Below are 27,883 nucleotides of genomic sequence, written 5' to 3'. Positions count from 1 at the left end.
AGAAATCTTAAATAAGCTTAGGTCCAACTTTGCTGTCTCCTGTTGTGCCTTGTTTTGACCCGAGAGCAGTTGAGGGGCCCTGACCACCTGTGAGGGGACATGCAGAGAAAGGTCTGCCCTGCCCATTGGAGACTCACCAAAGTCTGAGCCCAATAATTTTTTGGAAGTTATGCAAGGCTTATCTTTTCAAGGGTGTTTATATGCTTTATCCCACCCTCCAAGCCAAACGGCTTCTGAGGATTAAGGTTAAGCTAGAGAGGAGTGGATTGTGCTTCTTTAAAACATATTTACCCCAAGCAAGTGGGTATGTACTTCTTAAGCCATCTAGTCCCCACCCACCCTGCCCCATGTCCGGTTTTATGATTCTAAATTTACATACGCTGTTTTGAATAATTCTCCTTTGAAGAATAATGTTTGGAACGTTTGAGGGGAAGGGTTTGGGCACATGTGACAAAGGGGAAAATAAAGAAGGAAGAGCAATGACATTTGGATCTAATTTCAAGGGGAAGGGGAGCAGCTAACAGCAGTCGTGGGACAGTGCAGACATATGGCTTGGATATGCTGCACAGTCTGACAACTGGAAGGCCTGCCCAGACCCATTTGAATTGCTGAGGCTTCAGCACGTTCAGCTTCCATGTTGTCAAAAAAGCCATGAGGTCTATAAATCTGTTTCTTAAAACAGAAAAAGAAAAAAAGCAAGCAGAGATTTTTCACAGGCCAACCCCTTCTTTGGAATATTCTTTTTTCTGTTTGAGGTGATGAGGTACCGAACCTTGCTGATGACTCCTGCAGCTCAATAGGCTGACCTTGGTTGTGCCTTTTGATAGGCAGAGTGTGCAGTAAACACAGCACCGGATGTAAGGGAAGAAAAACCAGGAATAATTTTGGAGTAGCATTGGTCATTCCCAACTACATTTGAGTCATCTGGTCCTTCCAGTCAACCGTGATGCAAAGGTGAGCAGCCTGCTGGATGGGGTGGGTGGCTTTCCCCTGGCATGAGCTGCATCACCATGTCCATCCTTGTGCAGTTCTGTGTTGTGGCTTTCCCCCATCCTGTCCCTCTGCTGGAGATGTTTGATCCTGAAATGCCTTAAAACTTTGCCTTGCCTCTGGAATGCCCAGATAAGACCACAGTGTTGTCTTGTGATCCGATGCTGAACTCCATGGCCAGATGCTGTAACCACAGGTCCCTTGTGTGACACAGCCCAGGGCTCTTCGGGGTAACACCTAGGCCACATCTGTATGAGAATGGACTTTGGGCAGAACCTAGTTGTGTTTGCAACTAGGTATGGGCAGCATCTTGCAAGACAGGGATTCGACCTGCTGAGTCTCTGTGACAATTAAAGCTTTTGGAGGAGGGGCTTCCACCATATAACAAAGCCAAAAGGTGCCCATCTGTCAAGCAGCAGCTAGCCACCTTGTCTATAGCCAAAGGCAAGCAGATCAGAAAGAAGGGTGTCATAAGCCCACCTCATCCTCGAAGGTTGATGTGAACACCCACATGGAGTACACTGTTATTTGTGGTTTATCATTGAACATGACCTTATCACCATACAGTTTGCACTGGGCCAGTGATAGTTTGGTGTTTATGCTTACTACTAGACCTGCATTTGTTTTCAGCCATTTCCCCTCAGATGTATGACTGAGACCATGTGGATAACTTTTTTGTTCCTTCTGGGCAGAAAAGGTTGGTTAGAGTGACTTTCTTAGCAGCCCGCTCTGCTCTCGTTCAGTGCAAGGGACTATGGGATCGCCAGTACTGTTTTTTCTCAGTAGCAGAGAGGAAACCTAGTAGCTCAGCCAACAGTACAGAACAGGCTTATTTTATTTTATTCTATTACACTTGTATCTTATTCTTACTTATCTCTCATTTGTAATTCCTGCACCCCCATTTCTCAAGGTGGCTGAGGCTGGCATACAAAAGAATTATCTGATTTTATCCCCGCAACAACTCTGTGGAGTAGAGTAGGCTGAGAGAGTGACTGGCCTATGGTTACCAAGAAAGGCTTTGTGGTGAGCAGAAATTTGCACCTAGGCTTCCAAAGTCCAGGTCTGAAATGCTGTTGGCTATGTCCAGGCCACCGGCTTCTGGGAAGCTCAGAGGAGCCTACTTGGAGTCTCTCCAGGCATTTTCCCTTCCAGGCATTGACCAGACCAGCAACCTGCTGGGGTTTTAAAAATATTACAACACTACGTGCCCTAAGAGCGTTCTCTTGGCCACCATTCCTAAAAAGGTTGTTGTCCTGAGGAGCCACTGTTCTTCTTTGTCCTTTGCAGGCCGCCATGTTTGTTTGTTCGTTTTAACCTCAAAGGCAACGTGTGGGTGGGCACTTGACAGGTTTCTGAATGAAACTCAACTGCTGAGTCTGTCCTCTGTGATGGCCTTCTAGGGAAGCTCTAAGTGTGCGGTGGGAGGGTTGTGTGGGGGGATGGTGCACTTGCCTGTGGGGTTGAGGAAGGGGTCTCTGAAGATGCAAGTGGCTGTTCGGTTGACATTCTAAAACTGAACCTGAAAAGTGGATTGCCTCTTCAGCATGGGGGGTGTGGGGGGAGGCGGGCCACAATTTAAGAAGTGCTCAGTGCCCAATATCATTATTGATATTTAGAGTTGCTTATCTCAGGCCGAGATAGCAGCTGTTGCTTGCAAGAGCCAAACATTCCAGGATGTATTAGGGTTGCTGTGGACAGTGCTCTTCCGTAAGCAAATTGGTCACCGGCTGTGTGCTGGGACTCTCATCTTGATGTTTGGGCATGATGAAGACTAACACAATGGATTGCTTATTTTTCTTTTTCTAGCTTCCCCTTTTGGCCTCTGGGTAAAGGAGCATTCAGAGTGGCCCGCTGCCCTGTTTTGACTTACCTTGTGTCATTCACAGTTTCTCCGTTTGTTGTTCAGTCGTTCAGTCGTGTCCGACTCTTCGTGACCCCATGGACCATAGCACGCCAGGCCTTCCTGTCCTGCGCTCTCTCCCGGAGCGTGCTCAAGTTCATATTCATTGCATCGGTGATGCTATCTAGCCATCTCATCCTCTGCTGCCCCCTTCTCCTTTTGCCTTCAGTCTTTCCCAGCATCAGGGTCTTTTCCAGGGAGTTTTCTCTTCGCATTAGGTGGCCAAAATATTTGAGCTTCAGCTTCAGTATCTGTCCTTCCAATGAGCACTCAGGGTTGATTTCCTTTAGGATGGACGGATTTGACCTCCTTGCAGTCCAGGGGACTCGTAAGAGTCTTCTCCAGCACCACAGTTCAAAAGCATCAATTCTTCGGCGCTCAGCCTTCCTTATAGTCCAGCTCTCACAGCCATACATTACTACTGGGAAAACCATAGCTTTGATTAGACGGACCTTTGTCGGCAAGGTGATGTCTCTGCTTCTTACTATGCTGTCTAGGTTTGCCATAGCTTTCCTCCCAAGGAGCAAGCGTCTTTTAATTTCATGGCTACAGTCACTGTCTGCGGTGATCTTGGAGCCCAAGAAAGTAAAATCTGTTACTGCTTCCATTTCTTCCCCTTCTATATGCCATGAAGTGATGGGGCCAGATGCCATGATCTTAGTTTTCTTAATGTTGAGTTTCAAACCAGCTTTTGCACTCGCCTCTTTCACCCTCAACAAGAGGCTCTTTAGATCCTCTTCGCTTTCTGCCATTAGGGTGGTATCGTCTGCATATCGGAGGTTGTTGATAATTCTCCCAGCAATCTTAATTCCGACCTCTGATTCATCCAACCCGGCATTTCTCATGATGTACTCTGCATATAAGTTAAATAAGCAGGGTGACAATATGCAGCCTTGTCGTACTCCTTTCCCAATTTTGAACCACTCAGTTGTTCCATGTCTGGTTCTTACTGTTGCTTCTTGACCCTCGTACAGGTTTCTCAGGAGACAGGTAAGGTGGTCTGGTACTCCCATCACTTTAAAAATTTGCCACAGTTTGTTGTGATCCACACAATCAAAGGCTTTAGCGTAGTCAATGAAGCAGAAATAGACATTTTTCTGGAATTCTCTTGCTTTCTCCATGATGCAGTGCATGTTGGCGATTTGATCTCTAGTTCCTCTGCCTTTTCGAAACCCAGCTTGTACTTCCGGTAGTTCTCGGTTCGCATACTGCTGAAGCCTAGCTTGTAGGATTTTGAGCATCACCTTGCTGGCATGTGAAATGAGCGCAATTGTGCGGTAGTTTGAACACTCTTTGGCATTGCCCTTCTTTGGAATTGGAATGTAAACTGACCTTTTCCAGTCTTGTGGCCATTGCGGAGTGTTCCAAATTTGTTGGCATATTGAATGCAGCACTTTAACAGCATCATCTTTTAGGATTTTAAATAGCTCAGCTGGAATACTGTCATCTCCGCTAGCTTTGTTGTTACTAATGCTTCCTAAGGCCCACTTGACTTCACTCTCTAGGATGTCCGGCTCCAGTTCAGTGACCGCACTATCATGGCTATCAGGGACATTAAGTTCTTTCCTGTATAGTTCTTCTGTGTATTCTTTCCACCTCTTCTTAATCTCATCTGCTTCTGTTAGGTCCCTGCCTTTTTTGTCCTTTATCATGCCCATCTTTGCACAAAACGTGATCAGCAACTGGAGGCCGCGGGGGGTGGAAGTGCCAAATGGCTCTTCAGTTGCCCACTCAGTTGCAAGAAGGGATCTGTGCGGGGTGTGGACTTCATGTGCTGGGATCCCACTTTGGAGGTATGGGGGTCCTGGCCCCCTACTCTAGCCCTCTACTCTAGCCCCCTACTCTAGCCCCTCCTCAAAGTGGCCCTCCAGCAAAACTACTTCCTTGTAGAGAATGGTGAACTCCCCCCTCATATGATCACTTAATCCAGGATAAAACCCAGGAAGGTGAACAAAGGGTTCCTAATGTTGGCAGGGACTGGTAATCGTTGATTCACCTTCTGAAAACACTCCCTGTTGTTAGTAAAGTGGATCCACCCTGTGCAGGCATGCTAGGAGCCAAAAAGGTGAAGACAGGGTAGGGCTGGAGCTGATGGTAGAAGCCACCAACACTTCTAGAACCATGTTGGGGAGGATTGAAAATCCCCCTGACTCCCCCCCCCTCAGGTGGCCAGGGTTGAGAGTTAGGCTGAAGAGAAGCAAGCAGGCCACCACCTAGCTTTCAGCCTAATGCAAGCCCACACACAATACACTGCACTTTCCAGTTCTGTGGCACCCTTGGCTCAAGTTGGGTGCCATAGAGCTAGGAAGCCTTGGGTGGGGAGTGGTGATGCAGACAGAAGAAAATGCCCTGTTTTCATGTTACATTTTAATTAAGATTTGGTTTTCAATCTGGATTTTATTGTTAGCTTCCTCGAAGTTCCTCGAGTGCCATTTTTTGGTGGAAAGGTGGGATATAAATAAAATAAGGAAATCATAATAAATTCCTCTTATTTTCCCCCTTCTGGGTGAAAATTTCACTGACTTGTAAATACTTCAGGGGTTGCAAATGAGCATAGGACCTTGTCAGTAACTAGATTTCCTGGAAGCACCACTTCAAGAAGAGACAAAGGCAGCCAGCCATATTGGCCTTAAGAAAAAAAAATCCAGAATCCATATAGTGTAATACCTTTATTAGGCCAACTCAAAGATCACAAAAATGTGCAAGTTTTTATAACATTCCTATTTCCTAAAATGGCCTGGTAACAAAGTCTGTTCCTATAGATGCAACTTTTTTACAGGTGGCACCTCTCAGGAGGGCTGGATTTTGCCCGGAGGTCTCCAGTTGTTGACCATGGTTAGGAGGAGTTGTTGTGAGATAACTGCCCAAGTAAACAGACTTGCTTACTCAGCTCCCAGATTGCGCTTATTGCTAGAGGTTGAGGGTGGTTTGTTCCTCTTTTTTTTTCTCTCAGTCAAGACACAGACCATCCCCAGCAGAGGGGTCAGCAAGAGAAGCTTGTACCTCTGCTGGTGATGGTCTGTTTGTCCTTGCACCGTGAAAAGTCCTTAGGGAGAAACACATAAGGAACCCAACAGTGGCTGAACCTGGGATGGAAGGTACAAATGCTGTGAGAACCAGTGTGGTCCAGAAGTAAGGCTTGAAAAGGAGGGAAAGTCAGGTTCAAAGACAGGCTCAGCCATTAACACATTGGATGATCTTGAGCAGGCCTCAGCCTCAGTTCCACTCTTGTAGATTGGGAATTGTAACAGCCTACCTTGCAGGTTTGTTTTGAAGGTGAAAGAAATAAGGGGTGTACAGCACTTCGGAATCTAAATGTGCTCTAGAAATTACCCACAATATTAAAATAATTGGTATTCTATAAGGCGAATGAAAAGAAGTTGTGTGTGTGTGTGTGTGTGTGTGTGTGCGTGTGCACGAGAGAGAGAGAGAGAGAGAGAGAGAGAGAGAGAGAGAGGGTGGTGCGAGGGAGGGGAGGAGACCCCCAGACCAGCAATAGAAGTCACAGAGATTTGTCTATTTCCCTCCACTTCCAGGTGGATTTTTCCATGAATACAGTATTAGCCTTCAATGTCACTTTATTTTTCCAGCATAGGAGAAAAACCCAGCTCCTGTTTTGTTCTTGGTGGTGGGTGGGTATCTATTGCCCCTTCCCCCATAAGCCTAAATCTCCCTTCAAGAGGAGCACTGCTTACCCTTAAAGGATCCCTGTGGCCCCCCACCCCTGCCACTACGTTGTTTCCAAGTGCAGTGCTTTCATTTTTCCTATTTGGGCAAATGGAAGCCATTCTCGTATATGAGGGGAAGAAGAGACATGCTTTCAGGGACAGCAGTGGGGTGGAGGCTGAACTCACCCCTGGTGCTCACACTGTCAGGAGTGAGAAGAATGCTTTGTCTTCCTGAACTGTGTCCCAGATTGCAACCTGCTTGCTTCATACCATAGAACTCAATGGAAGCCATTGAGAACTAAGCACGTCCCAATTTGTGCAGGTCTGCCCTGGGCTCCAGTTCTTGGCCATGCTAGACAGTAACAAAATTTTGGGAGAGTAGGATGGAATTTTGAGAGCTGTGTGTGCGCGCGTGTGTGTGCACGCACCTCTTTTCAGCCAAGTGGCCAAATTCAATTTTGGAGAAGCTCTCAGGGGCTGCATTTCAGAAGTGGGTGAGGCCAAAGATTAAGGAGGTGGGGCCAAAATGCAAAAACTACCAGCCTACTTTAGCTTAAAGCTCTTAATGCCAGCAACTAAACCTTAGGAGAAACATTTCAACCTTTGAAGGGGGGAAAGTTGCGGAAAAGCAAGGAAACCACCCAACAATATGTGGCTGAGGGGATAGGGGGCAGGCTGGGGGAAGGGGGCATAGCCATCTGGGGAACTCGGGCAGGCTGGATTGGGGCCCTAGGCCTGAGGTTCCCCACCCTTCTCTCTCCCTCCCCCTCCCTCCCTCCCTCCCTCTCCCTCCCCCCTCCCTCCCCCCTCCCTCCCTCTCCCCTCCCTCCCTCTCCCCTCCCTCCCTCTCCCCTCCCTCCTCCCTCCCTCTCCCCTCCCTCCCTCTCCCCTCCCTCCCTCTCTCTCCCTCTCCCCTCCCTCCCTCTCTCTCCCTCCCCCTCTCTCTCCCTCCCCCTCTCTCTCCCTCCCCCCCTCTCCCTCCCCCCCTCTCCCTCCCCCCCTCTCCCTCCCCCCTCTCTCCCCCCCTCTCTCCCTCCCCCCCTCTCCCTCCCCCCCTCTCTCCCTCCCCCTCTCTCCCCCCTCTCTCCCTCCCCCTCTCTCCCTCCCCCTCTCTCCCTCCCCCTCTCTCCCTCCCCCTCTCTCTCCCCCTCTCTCCCTCCCCCTCTCTCCCTCCCCCTCTCTCCCTCCCTCCCCCCTCCCCCTCTCCCTCCCTCCCTCCCCCCTCCCCTCCCCCTCCCCTCCCCTCCCCCTCCCCCTCCCCCCTCCCCCCTCCCCCCTCCCCCCTCCCCCCTCTCCCCCTCCTCCCCTCTCCCCCTCTTCCCCTCTCCCCCTCTCCCCTCCCCCCTCCCTCTCCCCCTCCCCCCTCCCTCTCCCCCTCCCCCCTCCCTCTCCCTCTCCCTCTCCCTCTCCCTCTCCCTCTCCCTCTCCCTCTCCCTCTCCCTCTCCCTCTCCCTCTCTCTCTCTCTCCCTCTCTCTCCCTCTCTCTCCCTCTCCCTCTCTCTCCCTCTCCCTCTCTCTCCCTCTCTCTCTCTCCCTCTCTCTCTCTCCCTCTCTCTCTCGCGCACACACGAGAGAGAGAGAGAGAGAGAGAGAGAGAGGGAGAGAATTATGCTAGACTCCTGGAGCAAGCATCTCTTAGAAGCTAAATAGAAATTCCTATGCATCAGTATCTAATTTCCAGGAATGTCCTGGGCAATTAAGTGTCTGGGATTTTTCCAGTTCTGCCAAAATGTTGAGTGATTTCTCTTAGACTGTGCAGATCTGTGGGGCTTCTTGCATGGGCTGGCGTCTTTTTTTTTTTTTTCTTTACCATCTGTCAGCCTCCGAGTCCATCTGCAGCTCCTTCTGCCTCCTCCCTCTGGCAGGAAGAACCTGGGCTGTTATCGCCAACTGCTGGGAGTCAGAATAGACTGCTGTACATGCACCAAGCTATCCCTCATTCTTGTGTTCTTTCATTTGGATTTTAAGGCACTTTGGCAGCCCGTCTTGGCGGAAAAGTGGGATATAAACAGAGCCATTAACTGCAGGATGGCAAGTTTTTGGATTTCACAGTGGTCTTGCATGGCAAAGAGTTCTGTGGCCAGTCCAACAGTGTGTTTCCCACCCAGGTTAAAACAGGGTGTCTGGACAGCCTGACTCTTTTTTGCTGAATCTGCACATTGTCCCAAAACAAATCCTTGGTGCTTCCTAGATGAAATGGGACTGGGAACTCCAGTGCCTTTTAATTGGCTTGATCCCAGGTTGAGGGTCATCCCTCCCTCCCTCCCTGCACGTAAAGTTCAGCCAACCCGTGGCTCTGGGACTCCACTGGGTTAGTCTTCTGCCTACTCATTGGCCAAGTTATTCCCATGCGTATTAATAGAATGATGAGTGCAGTCCCTTGCATACCGTCCTCTGGCTCTGAGCCTCTTACACTGCTGTAGGATTCCTTTCCTCCTTGTATCTGTTCCTTTGACACATGGTGGGCGACTGGCTCTTTATTTGTAGGTAGGGGGACCGTGCTGGGGAGTTCTTGGGGGCTAACTCTTGCTTGCCTGATTAGCCCTGCTGTGAAATGCATATCACATCTCCTCCTGCCCCCATAACGTTTAGTTAGAGGACTTGGAGTACCTCTGGCGCACTACTTGGGCTGCTGTGACAGGTTCTGATAGGATCTGAGGAGTCCCCATGATGCCAGACCGGAGGAGGACGGCCTGCCCAGATCCATGTGTGTCTGAACATGCTGAATCAGTTTTTACTAGGGGGAGCCTGGGTCCTCGCTCTGTCTTCAAGTTTGGGGCAACTGCTGCCTATCACTGGAAAAGGCCTTTGTGACTCCAGAATTTAGTTCCTGTCTGGACTGAGGATCTCTTGTTCCCTTCTTTTTCTGGGAAGAGGCTGACTTTCTTTCCTTGGGTCAAAGGAACTGGAGAGCAGGAAATGAATGCCCCTGTACTTGCATCAAACACCAGGGGTTGGGACCAGGACCCTGCCTCAAACCAGTTTTCAGAGCCATGGTTCAATCCCAGGATGCAATTTGAAGTAATAGTAGTGTCTACTTGAGCATGTGCAGAGTGTCGCCCACTGCTGTGTAACCACAACCAGTCCCCACACCTTTGGGATTAGAGATCCTGGCTTCAGAGTAGGAGGGTGTGACCTCCAGGCTGGTCTGAGCTCCAGCATGTCTTTTTTCTTTTTTCTTGCAATTAACCATTGTGTGTGTGTGTGTGCTAGGGGGACATGCACTTCCTCAAGAGTTGGAAGGGCTGAGAGTTTCTCTGTCCATGCTTTTTTGCTTTGAGAGCCAGTGTCCTACTTTAATCTGGAGTAAGCTCTGTCAAAAGTAAAGGTGAAATGGCCATAACTACAGCTCAGTGGTATAGCCACAGGTTATGTTGCATTTTATAATACAATTATTTGTTTCTTTCAGGCATGTCCATTCTATAAACATTTGTGTCTGTTAGTGTTAAGGAGTGCCTTGTTTTTTAAAACAGTCTCTTTGGAAGACTTCTCTGTTAGGAAACATCACTGTAATTTTAAAATTGGATACCTAAGACATAATATTTTAATTTATATCCCACTTTATCAAAATAAACTCAAAGTGGCTTGGGCTGAAATCCTGTACACACTTACTTGGGAGTAAGTTCCACTGAATTCAATGTGGATTCCTTCTCAGTAGACATAATAGGATTGCACTGTTAATAATTATGTGCCGTCATAAGTCAGATCATTGTCATGCAGTTCTTGCACCTTCAGCTCAGAATGGGAAGCCTTCTGTGAATTCCATTTGTTGGGTTTTGTCTTAATGAGGACTAGACACCCTGGGGTGCTTCCAGATGGTGGGATTCTAGTGCTAACAGGCAAAATGCATTGTGCAGCTGTTCTGGCTTTTCTTCCTTAATGGATTTTCTGCAGTAAGAAAAAAGGTGGACGAAACAGTGGGAACACAAGAGGGGCACAAGTGGAAGACATTGCCATCTCCCCCCCCCTCCGCCCTGGTAAAATTCTGTCAATGAGGTGATGGTGTGATAAAAGCCTCATATAGAAGCACCCCTGTAGTCAATAATTTGGCTAGTTATTTCAAGTCAGTATTTGAACTTCAGTCTTGCACACCTCTGGCCCTGTGCACAACTCTGCTCTGGACCACTCCCTGTTTCCAACCTTACTTTTCCTAGTCTTCCCTGACCCTTCTACCACTCCTTTGCTAGGCCCTTCTGCTTGCTCTGCCTCTCTCTGGGATTTGAGCAGTTCAGAAGATGGCAGCCAGGGAAACTTGAAAATGTTGACTCCGTGTGTAGCAGCTGCAAAGAAGGAAAATTCCAGGCTAGAGATTATTAGGAAAGGGATAGAAAATAAAACTGCTGCAGTCGTAATGCTCTTCTATAGATTTGCATTGGGGCCACACTTGAATACTATGTGGAGTTCTGATTGCTGCATCACAAAATGGATCTTGTAGAGTTGGAAGAGGGGCAGAAAAGGGATGCCCCCAATGATCAGGGGGCTGGAACACCTTCCCTGTGAGGAAAGGCTAAGCAAGCTATTTGGGGCTCTTGAGTTAAGAAAAAATGTGAGTAAGGGGGGGATTTGATAGAGGTATATAAAATTATGCATGGTATGAAGAAAGTAGATGGAGAGAAGTTTTTCTTCCTTCATAATGCTAGGTTTTTTTGAGGGTGTGTGTGTCATCATTTAATGAAATAGATTGGCGGGAGATTCAAGACAGACAAAAGAGAGTCCTTAAAACACACACACACATTATTTGTGGAATTTGCTGTCATGTGATGCTTTTAAAAATGGGATTAGACAAATTCCTGGAGGATAAGTCTTATCAGTGGCTACTAGTCAAGATGCTTCCCTCTAGGTTCAGGGCCCCCTGAATACCAGTTGCTAGCGTTATTGTCCTCAAGTTCTGCTTGTGGACGTCCCAGGGTCATCCGGTTGGCCACTGTGAGAAATAGGATGCTGGACTAAATGGATCTTTGGTTGGATCCCTCAGGGCTTATTTTATGGTTTTACATTCTGTCTGCCCCACCCTTCTGTGACTCTAATGCAGCTCAGCCAATCATTGCTAGAGGCTTTATCACTGCCACAGAATTCCACAGCATGTCAGAGTATTGTCTAAATTTGCAACAGCAGGGATCTTTGTGGTGCGGCTTTTTTGTTTTAATTCCACAAACCTCCTTGTCTTCTTATGGACCCAATCCTTGCTTCTAGAACTGATTGACTTAAGTCTGCCCATTACATGTGTTAATATTTGTGTTATTTTACAGAATGTATCCCCATCACAAGAGTTCTCTCTGATGGAAAACTCTGGGGGGTGCAGAGTTCAAACCGCACCCTTGACTGTTCCTCCTCCCTCACTGCACCCTGCTGCCAAGGACTAACTTGAGTCTCTGGAACAGTGGGTTAATGGCAAGGGATATGGGCCCTACTGTCACCTCTGTCGAGATGAAGCATAAGGCTTGCCAGTTAGCACACACTTTCCCCAGGAGGTAGCAGGTGCCAGAAAATGGACTTCATGACCAGCTATGTGGCTCTTAAGACTTATTTATTTATTTATTTATTTATTTATTTATTACATTTATATCCTGCCTTTTTCCCTCCAAGGAACTCAAGGTGGCGTACATAATCCTCCTCATCCATTTTATCCTCACAACAACAACCCTGTGAGGTGGGTTGGGCTGAGAGTATGTGACTGGCCCAAAGTCACCCAGTGAGCTTCCATGGCCAAGTGGGGACTAGAACCTGGATCTCCCGACTCCCAGTCCAGCACTCTAGCCACTACACCACACTGGCTCTCTGACTTGGCCTTCAGACCCCCAGCAGAGAAGGAAATAGAAATGTGTCAAATTGGAAGGACCCCCAATCAGCCTCCTCTCTCTGTGTCACATTGTCCTGCATTTAAAACATTCCTGAGAGAAGCTTATCCAGTTTTCTCCTTACCCTCAAGGAAGGTAGTTCTAGAGCCTTCCTAGGCAGCTGTGTCCTAGTTATGGTAAAGAAATGCTTCCAGCCTTGTAGTTCATGAAATTTAAACATTTTTTTTGTCCTCTTGTCAGTGAAGAGTATGAATAATTCCCCTTCTTTATGGTATCAGAAGTGCCATTTAGGGAGGGACAGAGGAGGACAGTCTTATCCACCCTGTGTTTCAGATACTATGTGATTGTTCGTCGGGAGCACTTGTTTCTGTGGCCACCTCATCACTTCTACACACTGAGTGATTATTGTTCTAAACATTGAAATGGGTGTGTGCCTTGTATTTTTTGTTTTTATATGCATGCCAAAGGGACAAATCCCATTCATAAAAAAAGACAAGAAAGGTGACTGACCTGTTTTGACAATATTGCTAATGTTATTAAACACCATAAAAAAGTAACCACAAGACATGGTCTTAAAATACACTGCTTTTTCTCCAGTTTAATCTTGAATGTATCCCAAGAGTGAGCCTATGAACCTTGCTGTTCCCATCCAGAAAAATCCAAAATGACTCCATTTCTTAGATCCTTTTATAGAGCTGGGAAATGCCAATGTATTTCTACTTAACCTTATTTTGAGCTGAGTGTTGCCAGTTCCTTCACCTCAACATATTATTTGCCCTCTAGCCTCTGTACCTGCTTTCAGATGCTCTCTGAATTCTTTCTGTATTATCAGTTCAACATTCTTGAATTTGAGGTATTCCTGGTGAGGCCTTCCTAGGGCTGTGGAGAATAGCGCTGTCATTTCCAGGGTTTGGAAAATGAAGCTTCCATTAGCCTGGCTGCATATTTATCTTTTGTACTGCTGCATCACCTTGATAAACTCCAGTAGATTTCACCTTTTCTCCTTAAATACATATTTGCATATGATGCAGACCTGGAGGGGAGCTGAAAGTGTAACACTGCCTGTTCTTCCTCATCTCGTGACACATTTGAAATAGAATTTCAGATATGATGTTGCAGTGTTCTAGAATAGCAAATATCAGGATATTCGACCATATAATTTCTTCCCTTTATTGTAGAGTATTTCCCATTCTCTCCCTCTCCCTCCCCCCCTCCCCCCCCCGCCCTCTGTGTATGGGTAAAATGTTTTTATATGTAATACAACATGATATATTTGTAAAAGGAAAAAGGAATTTCAGATGTGATTGAGATGGGGAAAGCCTTGTTCTTCTGGCACTCTCCAGATTTGCACCATGCCTGAAGCTGGTTTTTTTTAATTATTATTATTATTTCCTGCCTTTTCCCCAATACTCTGCAAACTGTTTCAGTTTATACGCTGCAAACTGCTTCAGGGCAGGGTCTCTCAGCTGTCCTGGTACCAGAGAACACATCTAATTGGAGTCCATGTAAAGGTATCTTTCTCAGAAGTCATAAGCTGCAGAATGGGATAGATGAGCAGGAGGCCTCTGTTGCAGCTTATTCACTTGTTTTATTTTGGCCCTTGCCTGTTCCTCTACTGTTCTTTGTAGTTCATATGTACAGTGTAATAGCAGGGCAAGGAGAGATGTGTGTGCTACTTCTAGGGGCAAAATGGAGCACCTACCTGTGAGTAAACTTACTCATGAGCTGAAGGGTAGGCTGGAAACTTGCTGTTTGAAACTATAAGCTGACGCTCCTAGCACCTTAGAGATGGTGTGTCTTCAGAGGTTCATCCAGATATTGCAGGAAAGGGAGTTGAATGATGAGGAGCTGACTTTCCCTTGACAAAACACAGAAGTGGATTCCTAAAAAGGGACCCACCCAGGGACTGTTCTGGGGTGTATCATGGGGCGGGGGGAGGGGGAGAGGGAAGAAACAGTACAGTACACATTAGTCTTTACTTCTGATAACATCAGGATGAAGAGTATCAAGCCTAAGGCAGCCGTCCCTACCAATCAGCATGCAAAGAAGTGGCAGCAGTGGCTGTGATGTGGTGAACGATGGGTGGACAGCATACATGTGCTGTACCAGTACAGCAGCCTCATGAGCGTTGCACATGGACAGGCCTAGGTTCAGTCCCCAGCACCTCCAGTTAAAAAGGATCAGGTAGCACGTGATGGGAAGACCTCTTTCTGCCTGAGACTCTGGGGAGCAGCTGTCAGTCAGGGTTGACAGCACTGGGCTAGATGACCAAACAGTCTGACCTGGTATGAGGCAGCTCGTTACCTAAAGCTATGGAGGCAGTTGCCTTGGCGGACAGCATATTCTCACTAGTGGGGGCGCTTTGCTATTTATGAGATGCCTTTTTGTTTTGTTTTATTATGCCTGCTATGCAAGCGCTGAACCTTCACCACCAAAAGTTCAGATCAGCCTATCAGCCATGACTATTTCAGACTTCTTGCAGCCATGGTAACTTAAAAGTTGATGTTCTTGAGGAGGATTCTTTACCAGATGCCCAATGCTGCACATTCAGGCAATCCTAGATGCAACACATGGGCCTAGTACAGGACAGGGCTGATGCCGCACAGGCTTCCGCCTTTCACATTCTGAAGCAAATGGTTGGATCTTTATCCTCCTCCTAACCACCACGGTGAGGGTTGTGACTAGGACAGGCATATCTTTGTAATATAACCAAATCTCACTTCTGTCACTGGGGCTCTTGCTTCCACTGAAATCTCCTTTGGTTTGTGGGATAGGCAGGCGCCGTGGCTGAGCCTGTGTGGAGTGTGGGCCTGTCTTTGAGCTTGTGGAGGTTTAGCGAGAGGCAAACATACTGATTTCCAGTGCTGCTTACACACACACTCACTCACTCACTCACACTCTTCTTTCACCCGACCCTCTATGGCAGGGTTACAGAACCTCTTTCAGCCCAATGGCCAAAGTCCATTTCAGAGCAGCTCTTGGGGGGCCAAATTCTAGTGGTGGGTGGGGTCAAAGACAAAAGGGGTGCCCCCCCAATACTGGCCCATTTCTGCTTAAAGTTCTTACTGCCACAAGCTAAGCCGTAGAAAAGATATTTCAGCCTTTTAGAATGGGAGGAAAACTGCACAAAAGCTGGGAAACCACCCGAAGGTCTGTGGTTTGTGGAGGCAGTGGCATGGCCTTTGGTGTCCCAGAAGGTTGGATTGGTGCCCTGAGACTAAGGTTCTGCACCTCTGCTCTATGGGCTGGAATTCTTGGATATGATCTGTGCGCATTGTGCCCTAATCCCAAATGTTTGTGCTAGGTAACCCAGATTTGGGTCCCAATGTTAAGCATGCAAATCAATTCGTTATATGCAAATATCCACAATCCAGGGCAGGCTCCAGGTTATTGAGACTTCTTAAACAAGGAGGTTACTTTACCTGTTTGGAGGTAGGGTTGCAAGAGTCTCTAGGGAGTGTTCTGTAGGCATGGCACCCAGCTGAGTCGGGGGCACTGTTTAGTACCTCCAGTCTAGCTGGGCCCCATCAAGTTAGTGGAAAGACGGAGTGCAGTCACTGCCTTTTGATGGGTCTCTAACAATGCAATCCTGTACATGTCTACTCAGAAATAAGTCCCACTGAGTTCAACAGGGCTTACTCTCAGAGAAGTGTGTATAGGATTGCAGCCTTAATGAGTCAACCCTGTTGACTGCTGGTGCTGGTCATATTTGTGTAAGCAGCCTTCTTCTGTGTGCTTTATTTGGAACCTGTTATTTTAGCAGGAGTTTGAGAAATGCTTGGTAAGGAACGATACTGTGGCAGGCTGAGAGAAATTGAATGGAAACTTCTGTGTGTATATTGCAATTCCACAGAGAGTAGAAAACACACACACGGGGTGCCAGGTAAAAGCTGCAGCTTTCTTTCTTCTTTTTTAAAAGAGTAGTTTTCTAGCCCTTATTGCTGCAAAATGTGCAGACAATTCCTGCTTAAATCTTAGAAGTCAGAGGGGTGGAGGAATAAGATTTCCACGGGTTGGGGATTAAGGGTTAAGAATTAAGTGATGTTGATAGCTCATTGCTCTTCCACGTGACTAGTAAAACCAAAATAAATCTTGCAGAATAGAATAATGTATACTAAAAAGAGAAGAAATGATGCCAGTTTGCTTAATTTCCAGGCCTAGGCATGTTTACTCAAGAGTGTGTTCAGTGTGTCTTACTCCCAGAGCGCATACTATTGCAGCCCTAGACAAGTTTTAGAATTCACCTTTTCTTGGTGTAGGATTTTAATTGTATTAGCACAAGGGGTGGGCAGCAGGTAGATTAGTATCTCCTAGTAGATCTCTGGGCAATTTACAATACATCAGCAAGGCTTTCTGACTCCCCGTGACTTAATAATAGCAACAACCAAAAGGCTGTCCCTCACCAAATTATGCTGCTGAAAGCAAGAAAGCTTGGGGAAGAGAACCAGGAGTGAATCTGGGGGTGAAAGGAGCATGAGCTCAGTTTGGGTATGGAAAAAAAATGCTGTGGTTTCACATCTGCTCAGAGGCACCCTGTTTCCCCATTCTAAGTGTATGTCTGCCCCCACATCCCCAAGCCACTGTTTTGCACCTGGTTCTGACTCATGGATCCCAGGCATGTGGGATCAAATGTGCTAGAACCCTAGAGCAGGAGCAGGCAGAAAATAGATCTCCAGAGATTTTGGGCTTCAACTCTCAGTATTCTTGACCATTGGCCATGCTGGCAGGGGCTTCTGGGAGTTGAAGTCCCAAACACTTGGAGATCTACCATCCGCCAGCCCCTGCTGTAGAGCACGTGCACCCTTGAAGCCCTGCATATGGAGAAAAGCCAAAGGCGAGCAGCGGGGGACATGACAAACGGTCACTGGGAGAAACTGTATGGATAAGTTCTGTGCTCCTCGGTATGGTTCAAGAACACTGTTAACCTGCTTTCAAGTAGATCTTCCACATGTCCAAAATATTACTCCCCTGTCAAAGGCAAGGCAAGTCACTCACACTGGTGAGAGTTGTGTCTGGGCTGGAGCCGAGCAAAGCTACTGTGACAGTTGCACCCTCTCTATGCATGCTCTAGTGCCAAGCTTTGGAATGTGGGTGGAGTTTTGTGGAGGGAGGCAGGATGGTGCATGCTCCTGTATGCAGGCTGTTGCCTGCAAGTGCTAGTGCTTTCCGTCACAATATGAACTCTGGCCCTTGTCATCTGCCTGTGTTGGCTGACATAATTCTGCCAGGAGCCAGATTACATCCTGAGACTGATACTTTGTTGATTTCCTGAACACTCCCTCCCTCTCCCAAATCGCTGCCTGCAGAAGCTGAAAAGCTCCTTTGCAACTTAAAAACAGCACAGTACTTCTTAAGAGCCCTGTCTCTGTTAAACACTTGGAATTTGGAGGGTTGGGTGTTCTTTTTAGAAGGACGTTATTGAAATGTACTGCTACCAGACCCAATCTTCTGCGAAGAATTTTCTGCGTGCTGACTCGCAGAATGTGGCATTGTCTTGATTTTTTGGCTGCTGATGACAAAGCCTTTGGGTTGGTTTTGAACTGGAAACATCAAGAGGGACCGAAATAGATGCACTTACCAAAAAATGAAGGAAAAACAGTAGCTGTGTAGGAGAAGGCAATAGCTTTCATTCCCTACCCCTTTCAAGTCAAACATTTTCAAGGGAAACTGTCTTTACAAAGAAGTAAAGCAGTTAGATCTGCTTATCCGGTTAATATTCATGGCTAAAATGTCTAATGCGAGTTAAGTAGACCTGCTCAAATCCACTTCAGAATGGTGGTCTGCGAGCGATTTTTAGTACAGAATTGTCATATTTTTCTCTTGGCTGAAAGAAATGAAGCAACCCATTCCTGGCAGACAACAATTCCTTTAAAGGCCTCCCTCTGGCCAGCAATGCCGACCAAAGCCTCCCTTGCTCCTCATCTCAAAACACTTTACAACTAACTTTCATCACCTTGCAATGGGGCTGCTTCTGAGAGTGGCAAAGAGCATCTTGATTGAGTTGGCATCCAGACAAAACTGCAACGCCCTGAAGTGGAGTGGGTTGAGCTTTTATTTATTTTTTATTAGGTCCCTGTCTGCCTGACAGAATGAAAAGGCTGGCAGTAGAAGTGAGTGACCTTGTTTTTGTAGTTTTTGCTGCCATCTGTGTGATGGCAAATTCCACGGAGGTTAGCCCCACTCATTGGTGCATCTGTGTGCCCATCATCCAGTGAAATCGATTAGTGCTTGGTTCATGACACTCAAGAGGAAGTATTTGCACAGCACCAACACCCATGGGGCCCCAGCCCCGGATCTATATACCAGAGACCTGAGTGTCCGCTGGTGCCAATGGAAGGCTCCCCCCACCCTCCTGCCAGCTTAATTGCCATGCACTGGACAATTGTCAATGGGGATTGCCACTGGGGAGGGAAGGGTTAACCCTCTTCTCCCCACCTGCTGCAACCCACCCCTGCCTCCAATTGCCCTGCATGTCAATTAAGCTTAGAAGAAAATGCTTCCAATAGTACCAATGGGGAGGTGGTGGTGTTTTTTAAAAAGCTTAATTTCCAATGGGGGGTGGCAGATTTCCAGGAGGATATGCACATTTTTTGCAGATTTCTGTCTTATAGGCTGGGCCTGAATCTTTTAAATGCATATCAAGACCCCTGAATGCCATATAACAAAGTTATGGAGTTCACTGCTGTAAGTTGGGATGACCATTGGTTTAACTTGGGTTTACACCCACAAAAGAATGAGGAGGTAGTGGAATAGATTGTACCATTTAAGAGTGCATGTGGGAGATAGCATTTGGGATCGTGCCATGCAAAAAACGACAGCGCCTCTACAAGCAGAAAATGGCCACATCAGGGAAAGAGGTTTCAGACTAGCCCCACTCCTTGCTGCGCTCATTTTCTAACTGCAGGGAGATTTTTCTGCATAGGGGAGCATTAAAAGTACAGTTCTGCACTGGCAGGCTAAAGTGACGCAGTTCATTTGACCAAATTCTGCTGCGTATATAACTAAAACTAGAGATGGCTTAGAATTCATTGCCATTGATAGAGGATAGATCTCTTAGCAATGATAGCGAAATGGCATCTCCCTTGTACCACATGCAGAATATACTGCTGAGCAGCAGGTACCAAGACACACAAGAAGGGATGGCCGTCACCTCTGTGCCTTATCTGACATCTGGCTGATCCTTGTTGGAGACAGAATGCTGCACCAGATGGACCTTGGTTTGACTCAGCAAGGCAGCTCTTGTATTTGTATGTCTGCAAAAGTGGATGAAGTAAAGGAGATGAATTTCTTTCTTTTCTTCACCAATATTGATTATTTTATTGTCTGAAATTGTGTTTACATGGATGTGAGCTACCATAATCCATTGGATACTACTTTGCTTTACAAGCTAGAAGCAGAATTAGAATTCCCAGAGGACTGAAACACAGGCGCATCCCCCCTCTACCATTTAACATGTTGGGGGTACAATCTTATGGACTCTGGGGGAGCATGCCAGGGGCCATAAGGTAAAGCAGCCTTCCCAAACATGATGCCCTTCAGATGTTTTGGGTGACAACTCCCAGAATGCCTGACCATTAGCCATGCTGCCCAAGGCTGCCTGGAGTTGAAGTCCAAAACATCTGGAGGGCACAAGGGTTGCAAAAGGCTGGGATAAAGTGTGACTTTGGAGATCCACAGGCAGAGAAGGAGCATCCTCTGTGTGGCAGTGGGAAGGGCTCTCCTTGCTGCTCCTCCACAGTCAGAACTTTGAAGCCAGAATGGGTGAAAAGGAGGCATTTGGGGTGTGTGTGTGTGTGTGAGAGAGAGAGAGAGAGAGAGAGAGAGATGGGCAGATTGGAGGAGGCTCTGGCCAAAGCCCTCCTTTTCCTCCACGTGCTCCCAGAATGGGGGGAAAACTGCGCCAGCCCTGAAGCTGATGCAATTCATTGTGATTGAAAAGAGCTATTTAAAAAGGGAAATGCAGCCCCACTTACCCTTCATCCTCCCAGTGTGAGCCTAGCAGGGCATAGGAAGCAGTGGTGTTGTCCCTTGTCCCCCCCAGCGCCCTGCTGGATGGGTCTGTTAGTCTCTCAAATGAAAGGCCAAGGCCTAGATTTGTTTATCAGAACACTGGGCTGACCAGACTTGTTGCCTAGATAAGAGAAGGAAGGAATGCTGAATCTGGAGCAGAGGTCTTTGGAATCACTGGCTGCTTCACCTGGTAATTTGTCCATGGGAGGATCACCTCATACCTTTCAATTAACGGGAGTTGGCACCTGGAGGGCCGAAGTGAGCACAACAGCCCTGAAGATATATTTGGCCTCTCACGGAGCTGCAGGCCGCTGATTTCCTGGGCCCAGCTTAGAGAGGATTAGGTATATAGGAAGTTGACTGAGCCGGAACTGGGTGTGTTTTCTTGCTGGGGGGAAATCGACACAACCCAGACCTGCGCCGTAGATACATTTACAGAACGTATTGCGGGCAAACTGGCACTGGGAAGTTTACTTGTTTTTTATTTCTTTTCCCATGTTGAAATAGTTTAGGCAGGGCAGCAAAAGGTGTTTCTAGGTACCGGCGTGAAAAGGTTAAGTGTCCTAGCAATCAACCAGTCTGGAAGAATCCCACATGCCCGGGGCTGCAAAAGCTACAAATATCCCCCCTACCCCGGCCTGCAATCCCCACCCTTACACTGACCAGGTATTGTCCTGATCTGGCCAGGCTGTGGATCTGTGGGCTACTAGAGGGAGCTGACCTTCAGTGGAAACACAGGAAGCTGCCTTATACTCAGTCAGACCATTGGTCCATCTAGCCCAGTGTTATCGGCTTTGACTGGCGGTGGCTCTGAAGGGTTTCAGGCAGGAATTTTTCCAGCCCTGTCTGGAGATGCTGGGGATAGAACCTGGGACCTTCTGCATGCAAAGCAGGGGCTCTGCCACTGAGCCATAGCCCCTCCTGTTTTGGAGTTGACCAGAAGCGAGGTAGCAAGACCAGGGGTGGCCAGACTTTGTGAGAGCACTCTGAGAAGGAGGCAGCTGTTGATCTAATAAGGCCCAAAGCTCAACTGAGCCCTTAGATCAGGGGTGGGGAACCTTTCCACCCAAGGGCAGAACGCCATTTCAGAGAAGCTCTTGGGGGCTGCATTCCAGGGATGGGTGGGACTCAAGGTAAAACGGGTGGGTCAAAAGGGCAGGACCCAGATACCAAAAACGCCTGTGTATTTTAGCTGAAAGCTCCTACTGCTGGGGAGGCATTTCAACATTTTAGGATGGGAGGAAAATCTGCACAAAAGCAGGGAAAGCACCAAATGATCAGTGGTTGGGTAAAAGGGGGTAGGGCCTGGGGAAGGGGGTGGGGCCTTTCGGGGAACCCCGGAAGGCCAGATTTGGCCCCTGGGGCCTGAGTTCTGCACCTCTGTCTTGTCTCCACCCCCGACCCCGGGAAGCAGGTTTCTCCAGCCTGGGCCCCTCCAGATGCGTTGGATCGCAACTTCTACCCCCCAGCTGGGGAGGATGGGAGTTGTAGTCTAACACATCTGGTGGGCATGGGGTAGGGAAAAGCTGCCTTGGCTGGTGCATGGGTGGATGTGGGCTCCTCTCCTGAGCGGCTTCCCCCAGGTTTGGCATCTGGGGACTGGGCGTCCTCAGGAAGAGTTCTTTCTCGGGCTCCAGGTCTAGCACATTCCGTGGCTGTGGGACCTTCCTGGTTGGAGGTGGTTACTGAAGCGGTTTCCTTCGGAGGGGTCTGGAGGCTGAGTCACATGAGTGCGCTTTTAACTGATGCCAGGTAACTAGGGTGTACTTGGGGCAGGCACTGGCTGCCTGTTGCTGTCCTCTTGGCTTGAACATTGTTTTTAATCTTTCACATCAGCTACGCTTCTTTGCACTTACATGGGGACTGGGATAGCACAGTCATGTGCCCAAATGGGGGAAAAAGTGGAACATGCATGCAAAATGGGCTGGAGAGGACATTGGGAGCCTCCGCTGCCACTTGTCGTGACTCCCTGGCAGGGTGTGTGAGGAGGCAGAAAGGACGGGATTTGCTGGTTGCTTAGGTGCACTTTGGCGCAATATAGACTCATCTCAAAATGCAGATGGAGTTTTCTTCTCTAAACGGCTGAGGCTAGAGCTGGAGGGGAATATATCCGATTTTAAGACTTTTGTGAGGGTTTGGAGAGGAATCCTGATTTTGAAGCATTGGCATCAAATGTAAGTCAGCTGTCCCCAACCTGGTGCCTCCAGCTGTGCTGGACTACAACCCACAGCATTCTGCAGCCCACCATGCTGGCTGAGAGATGCTGGGCGTTGCAGTCCAACACATCTGGAGGGGAAAAGGTTGGGGAAGGCTGGCTTAGGTAGTTAGAATTTTCTAGCTCTGGACAGGTGAGTGTGGCCCCTGCCTTCAGTGTTGCGTTTTGTGAATGTATCATGCAGCATCATGGGGTTTTCTGAGCTCAGACAGAAAATTGTCACTCTTGCAGACTGACAGAATAACATCTTGCTGACTACAGCTGCTGTCATCCGCCACCATTGGCCACACTGACTGGGGCTGAGGGATGTTGGGGTCCAACAATATCTGGCAGGCTACAGGTCCCACAGCCCTGTCCTACAACCAGGCCACGTAGATCTTGATGGTCCCTGCCACCCCAAGACTCCTGTTCCCACTTGTCACAGTGCCCTTTTCAGTGGTTCCATAATAACACAGTCTTCTCTGCCTACAAGGAACAATCATGTTTGATCCTATTTGGGATTTGTGTCCATGTGTGATTAGAGGAGTATGGTAGTTTGAAGCAAGGATATTTTCCCTTCTTAAAGCTGCCTCAGTTATAAATAGAGCTGGACAATTCTTTATTATAATGTGTTTATTACATTTGTATCTCAGCCTTCCTCCACAAAAGAACTGTCCCAAGAGCTCTGTGTCTGAACAGGGATTTAAACTCAGGTTGTCCCAGTCTGAATCCATCACCATTCAGTTTTAAAAATGTTCCAGTGATTTTAAGAATACTACCAAGAACTCTTCCACTTTAGAAGCCTTTGCTAGAAACATTGTGGAGAATGTCCAGGATTTTGTGTACAAGCTTGAGGTCTAGAAACTTGCTTTAAAAAAATGAAAGCTGAAGTTCTGGAAATGCTATTTTCTCCAGCCTTCCCAGGGTATGGGGGAAAATGGGTACTCTTTGTAATCACGCTAGGTTCAATCCAGTGCCAGTAGTGTCATATCTTGCTCCTATACAATAGATATGGGGCAGCCTTGCTGCAAGTGAGCCCTGAAGTGTCTTTTGTTTTTTTAACAGTGGAGGAGGGAGAGGGAAGGATAACAAAGAATGAATATGAGCAGATGGAGGCACACATGTCAGGACAGCCTTCCCAAGCTAATCCCCCCCAGATGTTTTTGGACTTCAACGTTCATCAGCCCCAGCCAGCATGGTCAGTGATCAGGGATTATGGGAATTGTAGTCTAAAACATCTGGAGGGCACCAGGTTGGGGAAGGCTGTACTAGGGCTTCCTTTTGATTGAGGATAATGCTGGAGGGGTTAAGCCAAGGTGGGTTTGGGGAAGGGGTTTGAAAAGCATGTGAGACTGAGCACCATGGTGGTCGGTGTTCCTGGAGGGAGTTCTGAACATAAAAGGCTGTCAAGGAAAACAGTTGGAGCGGTTCTAGGAGAGCAGGTGGCTGGAGGGTGGCAGCATTGAAGGCATAGACACCTCAGATGCAGAGGTAATGGGAAAGGCAGAGTGAAGCAAGAGAATTTAGATGGTCAGGATGCAGAATTCTGTGCCAGATGGCAAGTTGCTTCCTTCCTTCCTTGGAATGCAAGGCAACATGCCTCAGTTGTAAGAAGTATGGATCAGAGTGTGGTCTGCCTTCATGATCTTGGTTTGATCTCTGGCAGAAAGGGCCCTCATTTAGCTCTGCTTGTTGGTCTGAGTGAGTGTGGCCTGTGTATTGGGGAAGGGACATAGTTCAGGGGCAGAGTGGCTGCTTTACATGCAAAAGGTCCCCAGTTTGATCCCCGGCATCTCCAGGTAGGCCTGGGAAAGACCCGTTGCTTAAAACTCCGGAGAGCTGATACCAGTGTAGACAATATGGAGCTGGATGGACCAATGGTCCAACTTAGTATAAAGATAGCTTCTGATGTGTTTCATGCAGGACTGGCAAGAACTGTGCATTCTACAGTTGTCACAGGGCCAGTGAGGTCCCCCCCGCCCCGGATCTTAACACAAAGTGGCAGACTGAGGTGAGGAATGTCATCTCTGCTCATGGTACACATCCGCCGCTTGCTGTCTGCCCTGTGGCCCTGGGCTCCCAGCCTGTCACATCTCCCTGGCTCAGCAATGCTGGACCTGGCAGAGAAGGAGCCGAGGGCAGCCTGGCAGCTGTACCTGTCATACCCTGAGCCTGCTGGAGAAAGGGTGTGCTGGCAACGGGCGACAACAGCCTTAAAATTCGAGCCGTCCACTCAGGGATGTCAACCATGAAGGGTTGAAAACCAAGCAGCTGTGCTTCTCTTGATCAGCATCCAAACGACAGTCACACGCCTGCCTTGAAGAGAATAGACACAAAAAGAGATTGCATTGTTCTCAGTGTTTGGTTTTGTAATCTGCCTTGTGGGGACTTCGCCCTAAAGGGCAGAATATCCACATTTTAAATAAATAGATATTTATACTGTATATCCTTTGTCACCTTGGGCTTCTACTGAAAGGCAGGAGGATTCCCCTCCAGTACAGCATGCATAGGTGCATATATATAAAATAAGAAAGCCGTTGCTATTGGCTGTGCTGACTAGTGCTGATGGGAATTGTGGGCTAAAACATCTGGGGGGCCAGAAGTTGCCCACCCCTGAGTTAATGTGTAGGGATTGAGTGTAACTATCACCTTTTATTTGTTTACATCAGCAGTAACGCTTTGAGTGGTATAATAAATGGCCGATAAAATGTCTGCCATAAACAGAGAAAGCTGCGGCAGGGCTTTGAGGCCTTGTGATTCTGCCGGCTGGGCTGGCCTTGCCCCCTGTCCCAGCTGCAGGTACTGGAGAGGCCATGAGCCATATCTCAAAGGGGAGGCCTGTGCTGCATTTGGAGAACTGTGGTCTCGTGCACACCTACATTTTGCATCACCTCGTGCATCACCTACATTTTGAAGTTGCAGTTGGATTCCATCTGTCAACTGCATGCCCAGACTGGGCGGTTTCCTCACACACTCTAGCTCTTTGTGCTAAATTTAAGTCCCACCGTTCATTACAGGAAGGCTCAAGAGGTAGATGAAAGCAAGGAATGCCCCCCCCAAATACAGCCTGTGACCAAACTTAGGCCAGTTTAAACCGCAGATGAAATCCTCTTCCCTCTCATTACTGTGCCATGGAGGGGTCTTTCTGTGTGGTGCACATGGACACACACCCTCCAAATTATGTGCTTAGAATGAATTATGCTAATAATGTCGCTAGCCAAATTGACCTGGGGCAAAATTTCTTCCCGGCTCCAAATATGGCGATAAGTGCAAAATAAAAGCTGTCTCTCTCTAAAAGGGAGGCTTAGGTTTCTCTTCGCTGCGCCCCCCCCCCCCCAGTACAGCAGGCCCATTGAACATAATACATCCTGCCTCAGCAGTCATTGATGCCTCAAAGTGGTGGATTTCAAGCTTTCTGTTTTCAGGGAACCCTCTCCACATCAATTTATCAGCCTAGGAACCCTTCCGTTTCTGCTAGAGCAGCCCCCCCTGCCCCCTGTGTGTCGCTAAGGAGTCTGGGGAGTGTTGAGAGCTGCACACTCCGTCAGCCCAGGCTGTTGGGTCTCACTGGCCAAGACATTTTGCTCCCTGAGGTGACGGGCAATATCACCCCTGCTGGAATGGCAGTTGACGCTTCAACACTGGTGATTGGACAGCATCCCCCCACCGCACCTGAGGGCAGCGGGCTAGCTTGGGGGGTGGAGGACAGGTGGCATAGCACACACAGCAGTGTCCTCCAGCGCTTTGCCGCCACTCCGTGCCTCCCGGCATCCACCGCCTGAGGCAGCTGCCTCACTCTGCCTCATGGTAGGGCTAGTGCTTTGTGCCACTCCTCATGGACGGAGATTGCACCTTAGAATAGACCCACTTCCCCACTGTTGCACTTGAGGTAGTGGTAGGCAAGCTGTCTTTCAGGGAAGGTTGCTTGCTGTTACTGATCCTGTCACTGAGGGTGAGCTTCTGGAACTCAGAGGACAGGAAGAAACATTGCAAGTCTGGATTGGGTGAAGTTGAGTAGGGGGAGCAGGGAGGACCTTCTTGAACCCAGTTAGATGCACAATTGAAATAGCAAATTGAAGACAAAAATAACTTTCAGAAATGTATCAGTTTCCCGTTGGTTCGTTGCTCCCAGCTCCCAGTTCTGTATCATAGCACATACGCTGTCATTGGCTCTGCCCTTTCAACCATCAGTACTCCACATGTGTTGCATTTTGTAGGTGTCGTCACCAAGTGGTGCTTGAGGAGGAGGGTGTGTGTTTGAATAAGCCATGGGTGCCGAACTACTTTCAGCTCAAGGGGTGAATTCAGTATCAGAGAACCTCTCGGGGGCCATATTCCAGTGGCGGGTGGGGCCAAAGACAAAGCGTCTGAGTCAAAACACCAGTGTATTTTAGCTTAAAAGCTTTTCCTGCCAGTAACTAAGCCTTAGGGGAGGCACTTCAACCTTTTAGAATGTGTGGGGGGGGGGACTGCACAAAAGCCAGGAAACCTCCAAACGATTGGTGGTTGAGGGAAAGGGGGTGGGGCCAGGGAAGGGGGCATGGCCATCTGGGGACCATCTGGCGGGCTGGATTGGGACCCTGGGCCTGAGCTTCTGCACCCCTGGTATTGACTGTCATCACCGGGAAGTATCCAGGAAGCAAAAGTGGGTGGTGCACATGTTACGTTGCAACTTCAGAGAGGTCTGTCCTAGCTCATCTACTTGCATGGGGTTCTGTGCAGGGGTAGGATGGCAGTGTGTCCCCTCCTGAGACATCGCTTGATGGTGGCAGCCGGAACGTGCACGGGCTTCCACTCTTCTTCATCCCCCATCCGTGGTGTGCGCCTGTGTACAGCCGCACGGCACTCTCCATCCACTGTTGCTGCCACAACCTCATTCATCTGTTGATCCAGGCAGACGTTGGCAGTGAGAAGAAGCAGAGGAAGGGTTATCTTCTTGGACCTGCACTGCTATGGGAAGCCCACAAGCAAGACAGTAGCCCTCTCCCGCTGTTTTTCACTAGCGGCTGGTATACAGAGGCATGCTGCGTCTGATCCTGGAGGGAGCATATAGCCATTACGATGAGTAGCCATTGATAACCTTTTGTCTAGTCCCCTGTTAAAACCATCTAAGGTTGTGGCTCATACCACATCTCGTCATAGAGAATTTCATAGGTTATCTGTGTGTTGTCTTTGTCTGCTTAGCCCTGGCTTGGCTTTGACGAGCAGCAGCCGATGCTTGTTGGTTCTGTGGGTGACCCCCATCCATTCTTGCCTTCGTTGACCTCCAGAGTATAGGAAGCAGAGATTTGTTTATTTTAACTTTATAGCACCCCCCCTTACT

General features: G+C 48.2%; 2 protein-coding genes across 16 annotated transcripts in view; one reads left to right on the top strand and one right to left on the bottom strand.

Annotated features, from left to right (window-relative positions):
• Nucleotides 1-27,883, bottom strand: part of LOC146353374 (synaptonemal complex central element protein 1-like) — a 615,017-nt gene that overhangs the window by 424,963 nt on the left and 162,171 nt on the right. The window lies entirely within an intron of this gene.
• Nucleotides 1-27,883, top strand: part of CDK16 (cyclin dependent kinase 16) — a 63,059-nt gene that overhangs the window by 8,354 nt on the left and 26,822 nt on the right. The window lies entirely within an intron of this gene.

The sequence above is a fragment of the Heloderma suspectum genome, chromosome 2 (assembly GCF_057233095.1).
Source record: "Heloderma suspectum isolate Gila_16-S chromosome 2, 16-S_ref, whole genome shotgun sequence".
In the NCBI taxonomy this organism is placed as follows: Eukaryota; Metazoa; Chordata; class Lepidosauria; order Squamata; family Helodermatidae; genus Heloderma; species Heloderma suspectum.
This window is presented reverse-complemented; position numbering and strand designations above follow the sequence as displayed.